The following is an 11,954-nucleotide window of genomic DNA, read 5'->3' on the forward strand; positions in this document are numbered from 1 at the left end:
TGCCTGGCTGTGTAATGCACCAAAATGTGGAAAGCAGACCATGTCTTCTGAAGGGAGGTTTTGGGGTGTTTAATTCTTTGTGATGTTTTTCAGAGATAATTGCAGCTCCACACATGAAAATGCTGACAAATACAAGGCAGCTGAGCAAACAGGTGAAAAGCTTTAAGTACTGGGTTGCATAAAAGTGAATCTCTCCTCCTTTCCAGGAGAGTCTGCATTTTGATTTTACAGTAAAGAAAAATCCAGTTAAAAGGAAAAAAAGAAACTTACTTATTAATTTTTTTCCCAAGCAAAAGATGGGAAATGCAGAGGACTAGATTGATATCCCTTTTCTGCCAGGCTGAACTCAAATCTGAAACATCTGTTCACATAACTTGAGACAAGCTCTCCCAGTCAAATAATGTAAGCTCAAGCTCTTCCTGCCATCAGTGCAGAACTATCAGTTAACTTTTTGTGGAAGCCTAAGAATCCAGACACTTCTCATGTTCCTTGCAAGCACTGAATAATGATGGGTTCTCACTACCAGCAAATCACTTGCAAAGAGAAATTAGCACCTTTTCCTAGTATTCTAAATCCTAAAATCTGGCTTTTTTTCTAGAACGACACTGCACACATTATCCTTCAGGAGTTATTCAAACTGGGCAGTACCAGGTATATAAAACAGTATCTCACCCATCACAGCGGGGTTAACTCAGGTGATTGCAGATATCAAGGACAGGGGAAAACATTCTGTTTCAATATAGAATCACAGAGTGGTTTGTGTTGGAAGACACCTTTAAAAACCATCTTGTCCCCCAACCCCACCATCAGCAGGGTCACCTTCCCCTCTCCCAGGCTGCCCCAAGCCCTGTCCTGGCCTTGAACACTTGCAGGGATGGGCAGCCACAGCTGCCCTGGACAACCTGGTCCACAATTCAGCTACAATCTGCAAGGCAAAGACTAGGATTTTAGCTGAAAGTACTGAGAACCAAATTTGCTTGCAGAAGTTGCGTACAGGCCTGGGTTCAGGGCTCACACCCCTCACTGCATCCCCACCCTTGGCAGAAGAGGACCTGTGGCTCATGTAGACCTCCATTCTCATATAAATGCCTGGGCATAGGTAAATATAGAAGAAACGTGTCTTGGCTGTACAAGGACAGGAGATTCAGAAGCAGAGCACTGGCAGATCAAGCAAGAAGCCCCAGAACTGAGCACTATCCTGATCCTGTTCTTGTTCCTGCAGCCCTCCAAGAACTCTCTGTATTCAACATACAGAGCATGAGCATGAACCCCGTCCTGTCAGATAAACAGACTGGAAATCGAGGTTCATCTCAGATTCTGCTTCCAACAGAGTGTGTGTGTGTGTGTGTGTACAAGTCACTTTGTTTCCATGCTGTTTTCTCCAGCCTCACATGACATGAGGAAAAAGTGGGGACTGTCCCCAGCTACAAACCTGCACAATGTCCCAGTCAGGGAACTGGATTGGAAGTGAAGGGCTCTGGAAACCACAGGGGAGAAGAAAAAAATTATAAAGAGAAAAAAGAAACAAAGAAAAGCGCAGGCAGTTCACCGTGCCCAGTCGCTCTCCCGTGCGGAGGAATTCCGGCCGGGCTGTTATTGCCTTCTCCCCGCACAGCGGTAGATGGAGCCCTGCCTCCCTGCTCTCGGCAGGCCGCAGCAGCGCAGCACCCGGCTGCACTCGCTCTGCCAGGACCTGCCAGCGCTGCTGCAGGGACAAACCTGGGGCTCACACAGGAGGGAGCTCGGGCTCACCGCTCCGGCCCGACTCATGGGATTCTCTGAAACTTGTGACTAACAGAGGTATTCAACTAACCACAGTACTGCCTCTTCTTCCATTTAGGCATTGGGTAATGTTTCTTTCCTTTGTTAACTGTCATCAGGATCACATGGAATTCACCAGTTTTATTTCTTTTGCAAAATAAGGAAGGGCAAGGTTTGCTTGCCATACTTAGAAAGAACGTATGGAAAGTTGTAGCATGGCTGTGAGCACTGGAGACTTCTTATCCAGAGGATTTTACAGGAACCAAAGGTCAAGGGATCCATGGCTCACAGCTCTGGCGCCTGCAGCTTGTGTGTGACAGCAGGACAGAGCAGGGATGAGGGGACACTGGCCACCATTTGCATCTCTGCAAGATGGGAAAAATTAAAAATGTGTATGTTGATTTTCTCTCCCCACTTCCATCTCCAAGTGCTCCTGCAAGTGACACCAGTACAGCTGCACAGGTGCAGGCAGCCTCTGGGGTCACGCACCACTTGGCCAGAACTTCCACTGCAGCTCCATCAAGACATGTCAGCCAGGTCTCCTACAAATAGAACATTTCAGAACAGTGAGAGCAAAATCCGCAGAATTGCAGAATATGCTGAGTTGGAAGGGACCTACGAGGACCGTGGAGTCCAACTCCTGGTCTTGCAGCATCACACCATGTTCCTGAAGATATTGTCTAAATGCTCCTTGAACTCTGTCAGGCTTGATGCTGTGACCACTTCTCTGGGAAGCCTGTTCCAATGCCTGACCACACACTTCTTTTAATATCTAACCTAAACCTCCTCTGACAACTGCAGGCCATTCCTTTAGGTTCTGCCACTGGTCACCACAGAGAAGAGATCACCTTCTGCCCCTTTTCCTCTCCTCATGAGGAAGCTGTAGACTGTGATGAGGTTTCCCTTCAGTCTCCTCCAGGCTTAACCCTCAGACACTCCTCAAAGCCCTTCACCATCACTGCCCTCCTTTTGACACTAACAGCTTAATGCCTTTCTTATATTGTGGTGGCCAGGGCTGTTCCCAGCACTCGAGGTGAGGCTGCCCCAGCTCAGAGCAGAGCAGGACGATCCCTCCCTTGCCCAGCTGATGCCCCCAGACATGCCTGGCCCTCCTGGCTGCCAGGACACTGCTGACTCATCTTCAACTTTCTGTCAACCAGGACCCCAGGGCCCCTTCCAGGCGCTGCTTTCCAGCATCTCATTCCCCAGTCAGCCTGTAGATCCAGGCGTGCCCCATTCCAGGTGCAGAATCTGGCACTAGCCCTTGCTGAACTTCACAAGTTTGGTGATTGCCCAGCCCTATAATTTGGTGAGGTCTTTCTGCAGGCCTCCCTGCCTTTGAGGGAGTCAACAACTCCTCTCAGTTTTTAGCATCTGCAAACTTGTTTAGTATCCTTCCAGTCCTGCACCCAAGTAATTTATGAAGATGTTGAAGAGCACAGGGCCAAGGGTGGAGCCCTGCAAAACTCCACTAAGGGACTGGAGCCAGTCTCATGCCACCCTCTGCACCTGACCCATGAGCCAGCTGCTCGCCCATCCCATGACATGTTTATCCAGCAGTGAGATGGACACTTTGTCCAGAAGGATGTGAGAGACAGTATTGAAAGCTTTCCTGAAATCTCAAAAGATTACATCAAGTGACTCTCCTTGATCAGCTAGGTGTTACTTTAAAATAAAAGGAAATCAGGCTTGGTAAGCAGGACTTTCTTCTCATAAAGCTGTGCTGGCTTAGACTGCTCTCTCTTTTTTCAGCTCAGAGCAGAGCAGGACGATCCCTCCCTTGCCCAGCTGATGCCCCCAGACATGCCTGGCCCTCCTGGCTGCCAGGACACTGCTGACTCATCTTCAACTTTCTGTCAACCAGGACCCCAGGGCCCCTTCCAGGCGCTGCTTTCCAGCATCTCATTCCCCAGTCAGCCTGTAGATCCAGGCGTGCCCCATTCCAGGTGCAGAATCTGGCACTAGCCCTTGCTGAACTTCACAAGTTTGGTGATTGCCCAGCCCTATAATTTGGTGAGGTCTTTCTGCAGGCCTCCCTGCCTTTGAGGGAGTCAACAACTCCTCTCAGTTTTTAGCATCTGCAAACTTGTTTAGTATCCTTCCAGTCCTGCACCCAAGTAATTTATGAAGATGTTGAAGAGCACAGGGCCAAGGGTGGAGCCCTGCAAAACTCCACTAAGGGACTGGAGCCAGTCTCATGCCACCCTCTGCACCTGACCCATGAGCCAGCTGCTCGCCCATCCCATGACATGTTTATCCAGCAGTGAGATGGACACTTTGTCCAGAAGGATGTGAGAGACAGTATTGAAAGCTTTCCTGAAATCTCAAAAGATTACATCAAGTGACTCTCCTTGATCAGCTAGGTGTTACTTTAAAATAAAAGGAAATCAGGCTTGGTAAGCAGGACTTTCTTCTCATAAAGCTGTGCTGGCTTAGACTGCTCTCTCTTTTTTCTGAATTTTTGGAGGCTGGTGTTTTGGTTCAGTTGGTTGGTTTAAAAGTGCACCGTGCACATCCTGCTTCATTCTGCTGCACATCCAAGTGCAGGCTTGACTGTATATAAGAGCAATCCATGCTGCCAGGGAAGGCTATCCTCAAAGCCAGTGTGCAACCTGTTGTTCTCTGGAAACATGTACTGCTAGACAAGCAATAGATAAAACCATATTTTGTCTTGTTTTAGATTCTTTGAAGAAGACCATGTTATGCAGGTAGGAAAACTGAGAATATTGCAGTTACACAAGATGCTGGAGATTATATTTGCCAGCAAGGTAACTCAATATACATCTATTCTGGCACTCAATAATTAAAGAGAGGCCCCCAGCAGTGAATTGCAGGATGATCTGCTCACAGCAGCAGCTCTCCACACTAGAGAGGGGCCAAAACCTTCAGTCAGGCACTCACAACCACACGCCTCATCTGCACAGTCCAGCTTCAAAATGTGAGGGGGCAGTGGTTTTAGTGGTTTTAGCAGTACTGATTTGGCATTTCTCCAAATAGAAATTAACAGAAGAAGGGAGATTAGACACCCATCCCTGAAGACAAGGGGTTTCTACAGATTAGCCTAGAAGTGACTGACTTTCTGAATTCAAGACCTTGCGCTACCTCTGATCCTGCCCCTGATCCTGACTAGATCTAATGCTCTGTTCATACTGAATCCATGTCCCACCCCTAACTGGGTAAAAATCTAGGTAAGGACTTTGGCATTTGATCTCTACAAAGCAGAAGCTAACAACTGACAAATTAAATACTTTGGAGCAGTGAAAATTAAACAGTGCTGCAGTCACGAGTGTTGGCATATGGAAAGCTGCCACTAAGCTAATAATGGAATTGTCTGCCACAGCACAGAGGGAGCTCCCAGAGCAGCCACACATCTGGAGACTGGAGCACAGCCATTAGCAACCTATGTTTAAGTAGCACATTCTTGCTACCTTCCTGCCAGCTGCTCATCTCTCATCACAGGCCTAGGGCAGAGGCTCACAAGCAGTAATATGGCACTGGGGACAAACTGGAGAAGCCACATGCACAAAGGAGGGTTCCCCAGTAGAACTCTGCCTGTCTGCATACACCTGCTTTACTCACTTCACCAAAAAATGGGCAACTGGCTCATCTGTCACGCTCCTGCATTTGCACATTCAGGACACCAGCCACTTCCACTGGTTCTTTCAGGTACCTGTGAGGAGGGTAAGGTGCTGGGGGATGAATGTTCCTGGCTCACTCCAGCCTGGCCCCTGCACAATTTTCCTGTGCGCAGCAGAGCCACACTGCTCAGGAATGGGAGGAGAATCAGAGCCAGGAAGTGGAAGATGAACCAAACATGCAGATCTCACTCACAACCAGAGACAGAGAATGATTTCCAGACAGGTGGGCATGGAGCTTGCACAAGGTATGCACCTATCAGTGAATGACAGATAGAACAAAATCGGGGCAGTAGATGCAGCCAGACAGCAAACAGGCTACTCACCAGCAGCTGCCTCAGAAGGGAGCCAGGCAGGGATGGGAAGGCCAAAGCACGGACTGTGCTACAGGAGGCAGCAGCAAGAACATGGAGGTATGGTAGGGCTGTGGGAGGAGAAGCAGGCTCTCCCGAAGCATCCAGCACTACACACACAGCGCTCCTGGAGATGCCAGATGAGGCTGATCCACAGCACTCCCCTCAAACAGTGTCCTCCTCTCTGCAGCAGAGAAAGCTGGCAAGAGACAAGGAGCACCAAAGAGCAGAAGAGAGATAAAGCACTAAAGAGGAGAAGGATGTAAAATGCTGGAGAGATGTGCACGAGTGTCTAAACACACACAGGAACAAGCTTGAGTATAAAGAATGGGCAGCTTTAGCACTGAATCACTGCTTCTCTTCCTGAAGTACCTGCCTCGTACTTGAAAAGACTTTCAAGGTACCAAGCTGTAGAAAGCTGTATCACTGCTGAGCAAGCTGGATAGCACAGGTGAAACCAAGTGGAAACAGACCAACCATGCCTGTTAAGGATCCACCGCTCTATAGAAGAGCAGTTCATGCTGGCTAAGGGTGGCTGTGAGAACACCCTGCTCCCAAGGAAGCAAAAGGAAAGGAAATTCTAAGAAGTTTCTTGGCAGTCCAGTTCTGTACCCACTGACATCCACTGCAATGGGTATTTGTTGGCTCAGGAGATGTACCATGGGTGTTGACAATGACTACAGCTTGCTTAATTAGGCCATCTTCCCTCCTTGACAATAAAAGAGACCCGAGTGTCTCAGATTCACCAAAGTAGATTTGTGTCCCAGCTGCCCCTTTCAGAACACCTGTGGAAAAAAGGTCAATCAATATCTTGTTCTCCAAGTTTGTGCATAAAACACCTCGTGCATCCACACAAGCTACTGTTCAGTCAACCCTGATACTAATTGCTCATAGCAATGACAAATGCACTAGAGTGCATGCACACTGTAGGTGTATTCTCCAGAAAATCTACTCCTCTTTGCCTGCTATTGTAGCAAGAAAATAAAAACTCAAAAAGAATTTGCATGGTCTTTTGTTTAATGTTCAGTGCTTCCTGGTCAGAGGGATGGTCCTGCACGTATTGGTTTTCCCAGCAAATAGACCTGCTGTCTTCCAGGTGTGCAAGGCCTCCAGCAGTAGAATTTAGCTGACAATTTATCCCTTCAGAAACTTCACTTACTGGTACTGCATCATCTGCCTGTAGAATAAGGCTTTTACATCATGTCTGATTGGCAACATGAGCTTCCAAAAGCCCAGAGCTGCATCAGGTGAGCTTGTTGTTGGCCTTTTGATACCATTCCTTTGAGCTGGCCAGAGCAGGAGTTTGACTCCTGCAGCACTGGCTACAGGGACACACCTGGGGTGGATATATCTTCAGGACTGGACAGGTTCTTCCACCTGTCAGGAGGAAGGGATGGCTTTTTCCTTGCTCAAGCTATGGATTACTGTGGCCAGGGATAACAGGGAACATCTCTGGAGGCCTTCTCTTTCCTCAGCACAGGCTGACCATGGCCAAAATAGAGGATGGCATCCTGGCCTTCTCTACCTGTGGCTCGTGCATTTCCTCTCTCTTTGGCAGCTCTCTTCTGCTGCCAGCTTGGTCTCTCCTGCCCCTGCTGTATCTCCAGCAGTTCCCAACACAGCAAATTGTGAAGGGCAGGAGACAGGAGGAGGGAGCACTGGGAGGCTCATGAACTCTTCTCCCTTCATCCATTTCTGGGCAGGTGACCATGCACAGCAATGGTGTGAATCCCACTCAGGGCAGCAGCTCATATGTTAAAATAGCAGCAACACTGACAGTACTCACAAGTCTCAGAAAAGAAAGCTGATGTGTAACTGGCTTGTTCATCTTTTCCATGACAGGAAACACTTCAACCTCTGCTATCAGCACAAGCATTGTCTACTCCCACCACACTCTCGCCATACTCCATCCTGGGACCACACAAATAAAGAATGCCAGAGTGTTACTTTTGCCTTCTACAGGCTCAAAATGCAACAAAACTCAACCCTCTGTTGTGCTTTGCAGGCTCCAAAGCAATCAGCTGCTCAGTTTATCGTGTCACAGCCCATGGATGTTTCAGCCTTCTAAGTAAAGCCAGCTGGTCACCCAGAGCCAGCTGCTGCAAGTGCCACAGGACAAGTGGCCCGTCCAGGGCTAGGAGCCCTTGGGCCACTGGTGGCCACCAGCTGGCAGCCTGCCTGCCTCAGCCGGACAAAAATCCTCCATTTTCAATACAAATACATAACAACTGAGCCAAGAGGCAAGGAGTAAGAAGGGAAACCAGCTCTCACAAGAACATATACAGCACTGTCTTCAGCTCCCATTTTTCAATTACTTTTCTGCTTCATGGCCCTTAACACAAGAGGAAAAATGAAGGTGAGCTGCAGAAAGCAATCAGTCTCTCAGCTTCTCGTGCACTATCATCAAAGCAGAGCTTAGATCAGGGACACCCTCAGGAAGTGCTGGAAAACACATCCAAAGCTTTGTGAAGAATTGCTTTTACGGATACACAGGTTGTTTTGGAAATCACAAGCAAAAGACACTGACGTGTAACAAGTTTTTGAAAGGTCAGCAGAACAATCCTATGGCATTTCATACACAATAAAACCTTATTACTTCAAAATGTGAATCAGGAATACACTAAAGAAGCCTTACCGGAAATCACAAGTGAATCCTAGGGACTTTGATCTAAGCTGGAATCTGGCTGCTTCAAATCTTGCTGCAGAAAGCTTCATAACCCTGAAATCAACAGAAAGGACACAGCAATAAAGTACATGTAAGAATAAGACCCACTGGGTCTTATTGGCCCTAAATCTGATTTAGTAAAACCAGGATAAGATAGGATGCTAGCCTTGGCTGCAATGGTTCTGAGCTGTCCCTCAGATAGCATCTGTAGTAGAGGAGCTGTACTCTAAAATTAGACAATGAATTAGCTATATTTTCTAAGGATCAAATTCTTTGTATACTTCTCACTGAAAGCTGACTCAAGCAGCCTTCTCTTTAGTGACTGCACAGTTAGATTTTGGGGCATCATGTACTTGCATTGGGCCAAATTGTGACAATTTGCCTCTTTACTTCAAGGGAAGTTTTTCTGGGGAAATAGCAGTTGCAGTAATGAGCTATCCCTGGGGCCCCAACAGCACAAACTGTAGTTCACTCTAACATACCAGCCATTCCAGATTTCACTCTAACCTACCTTATACACATGGAGGTTTCATCAGCTAAAATTTCGCTTTGTGCAGAAGGTGATTGTCTGACACACATGCAGCACCAGCCTGCAGAATGGCTCAGCAGCCCCTGGGCTCTGGCTTTCAAGGCTGGGAGAGGGCTCCAGTCCTGGGGTGTCACAGGTATCAGATATTTGTGTGCATGAATGAGGTACATAGTTTCCCAAATCTGGTATTTGTATGTGCAGCTTGGAAATATAAAATCAAAAGTTTTTTATAAAAGATTTGGCCATCAAAACAGGAAAGCAAAAGAATATGTGGGCAGAAATCTAATTTCAAATGACAACCAATGCATGTTTGTTTTATGGATATCAGTTATCAACACAGGCCTTGAAAGACATTCAGAATAAAGCAGGGATGGCCCATGGTTTTCGTTTTCACCCAAAGACAGCCTAAAGCAGCAGCTTTGGTCATTTGCTTCCCAGAGTTTCTCAGGTTATGATGTAAGGAGACAAAAGACATCTATGACTGATCACTGCCTCTCTGCCTCTCTGTACTTCATCCCCCTCTCCACCAAGTGCTTTTTTTTTACCTTTTCTCATGACTGACTGACTACCTGCTATGCCAGTCCTGGTTTCCCTTCTGGATGGCAAACATCCATCTCCTGTCTGCACTCACTTGCAGGAAGCAGCAAGCCTGCTGCCTCACTCCCCACAGCACTGAAACAAGTTGACATGAGACTAAGTGTCACTATAACCACCAATGTACCTAATCCACTGAAAACTGTGGGGCCAAGTTCACATGACAGGCTGCTTGCAGAAGTCTCAGACTTGGGGTACAACAGAACACCAGTTTTAGGTGTATGCTATGTGGTATATGGAGGCCACTCATTCTGCTGTTAGAGACACATGAACACAGAAAAACAGCGTTAGACTCAGCATTAGCAGCTGACCAGTACCATGCCAGGAGAGACTTATCCTGTAGCACCAGATACTAAAGTCTTTACAGAGCATGCCACCTCTGGATCATAAGATCAGGAGACACAGACACACTGTAGAGATGATAAATAAAGCCCAGACAAAAAAAAAAAGAGTTACAAAGACATCCTTATTTCCATCATGAGACCTAGACCAGGATGGAGGCTCTGTTCTATGTGCCCCACAGTCATCACTACCCTCTTCCTTTGAGGGCTTCTCACTTCAGTGACCCAGCACCCTCTGGAGCGAGAGTCATGAGCTGTCTCATCAGGCCACAGCAAAGCCCAGCAGAGAGCACCAAGCCTAAACCTACGAGCCTGAAGTTATTTGAAGACAAAAGCACACATAGAAAAACCTCCCATTTAAAACATGGGTTACAAAAGCCAAGCAGTTGTGCACTGTACTGCAATCAAATGCCATCCTTATTCCATCACAGCTTGAAATAGATTGGATAACAGGCAAACAAGCGCAGAAATCCCGAGCTGCTGGCAGTGACCACGAAGCAGGCAGCGGCACCGTGCTGGCTCGCTCGCTTCCAGCACTGCAGAGCCTGGCCAGGGAAAGCCTCCATGATGCTCCAGGAGCACGCAGACTGTCAGTACGCCCAGAGGAACCTTGCTGCTGAGCTACACTTTGCAAAGGCTCCACAGGCCCCAGCAGTGCAGGCTGAGCGTGTTCAGACTTCCAGAGCACCCTCAGCTAACAGGACACAGGCAAAAATGCCCTTATTTCATTTCCCCAGTCCACAGAACAAAAGCTAGGCACATAATTCATGGTCTTCCCAGATCTTCTGAACCCCCTCTGTCAAGCCTAGGTAGTTCTCCTATTTTAGCTGCTGCCTGCACAGGCTTTGTTAGTGCTGGAGGCTGAGGCTTTGTACCAAGCCCCAGGAGTTCAGTACATTCTGTTCACAGTGCCAAAGGCACTGAATAACCACTTACATTTGCATTTGCCTAAACATAGCCTAAACATATTGCAAACAAATAGCAGGAATAAGTTTAGCACTTGAGGCACAATTAAAAGCTAAAACCACCCATCAATAATTTGGTCCTTTTCCAAAAAGACCAGAAAAAGCTAATAAGAATAATTGAAATGGTATTTTTGTACTGCAGCAAAAAACCAAAGAATAAAAAGCCCGAGATGTTTGCCAAGAACTTTAAAACCTATTTTTAACCAGTCAGTACATTTTATGAGCTTATCTGTAGATAAGATAAGCTGCTAAATACCATTTCTGAGGTTTAGACTTTTTGCTACAGGCATGTGCAAATCTCTGCTGCTGCCTGAGCCTGGCTGTTTTCCTCTGTAGCCACAGCAGGATCACAGAGGTAGCCAGCCTCACAGCAGAGCTGCTGCATTATGAATCAGATCATGCTCACCGAGGAAAGGAGGCTGGAGTGTTGAGGGTGGGCTTGAGAGAGCCAAGAGACTCGGGGTGCTATTCTTGGCAGCAGAAGCGATTCACCGCGTGACCTTGTGAGAGTGACTTAATCACTGCACGGCTCCGCTCCCAGCTCCCCGTGTCAGACCGCGGCGCTGCCAACGCCCGCAGGCTCTCGCTTTCGGGAAGGGAGAAACACAACGAGACTCTATGAAAAAGAAAGGAAATGATGCAGTGCATGAGGATGCAGTTACACTGCTGATTTCAAAGGCAGCTTGGACTGTGTTTGGAACAAAGACTCTAACCCATGTAATAAAAGAGAGATAGTGTTAAAAAAAAAGAGTAGCATCTCCTTAGTTATTTTATCCCTCTGGGCATTGAACGAGGCAGATACTACTGTAATCGAACGCCTGTGAGGTGTCTGGATGCTGCTACACCTCATGAGATTCATCCTCCCAACATCCCCGCATGAGCGGAGGAGGAGGCTGAGCCCTGTTTGGTCTGGAGCTGGTGTACAGCAGAACACTCCCACAGTTAAAGACAGCCCCTGTCGCAGTATGTGCGATGTGCAGAGCGATGTTTCACTGCAGCTCCGCCCGGTAACAGCACAGGACACGGCCCACCCGTGCGGGAGGGATCCCCGCTCACCGCTCCGTGCGCTCGGCCTGGGCAGCGGCCCGGAGCTCGGCGCTGCCACAGACCC

At 47.8% G+C, this 11,954-nt stretch overlaps 1 long non-coding RNA gene across 1 annotated transcript in view; it reads right to left on the reverse strand.

The window, feature by feature from the left end:
- Positions 1 to 11,954, reverse strand: part of LOC115947683 — a 47,245-nt gene that overhangs the window by 28,636 nt on the left and 6,655 nt on the right. The window contains exons 2-3 of the long non-coding RNA XR_004081538.1: positions 11,250 to 11,459; positions 8,385 to 8,468 (exon numbers count right to left, since the gene is read on the reverse strand). This is a non-coding gene — a long non-coding RNA (uncharacterized LOC115947683). The remainder of the gene's footprint in view (positions 1 to 8,384; positions 8,469 to 11,249; positions 11,460 to 11,954) is intronic.

Source organism: Geospiza fortis, unplaced genomic scaffold (genome assembly GCF_000277835.1).
Source record: "Geospiza fortis unplaced genomic scaffold, GeoFor_1.0 scaffold172, whole genome shotgun sequence".
Taxonomy (NCBI): domain Eukaryota; kingdom Metazoa; phylum Chordata; class Aves; order Passeriformes; family Thraupidae; genus Geospiza; species Geospiza fortis.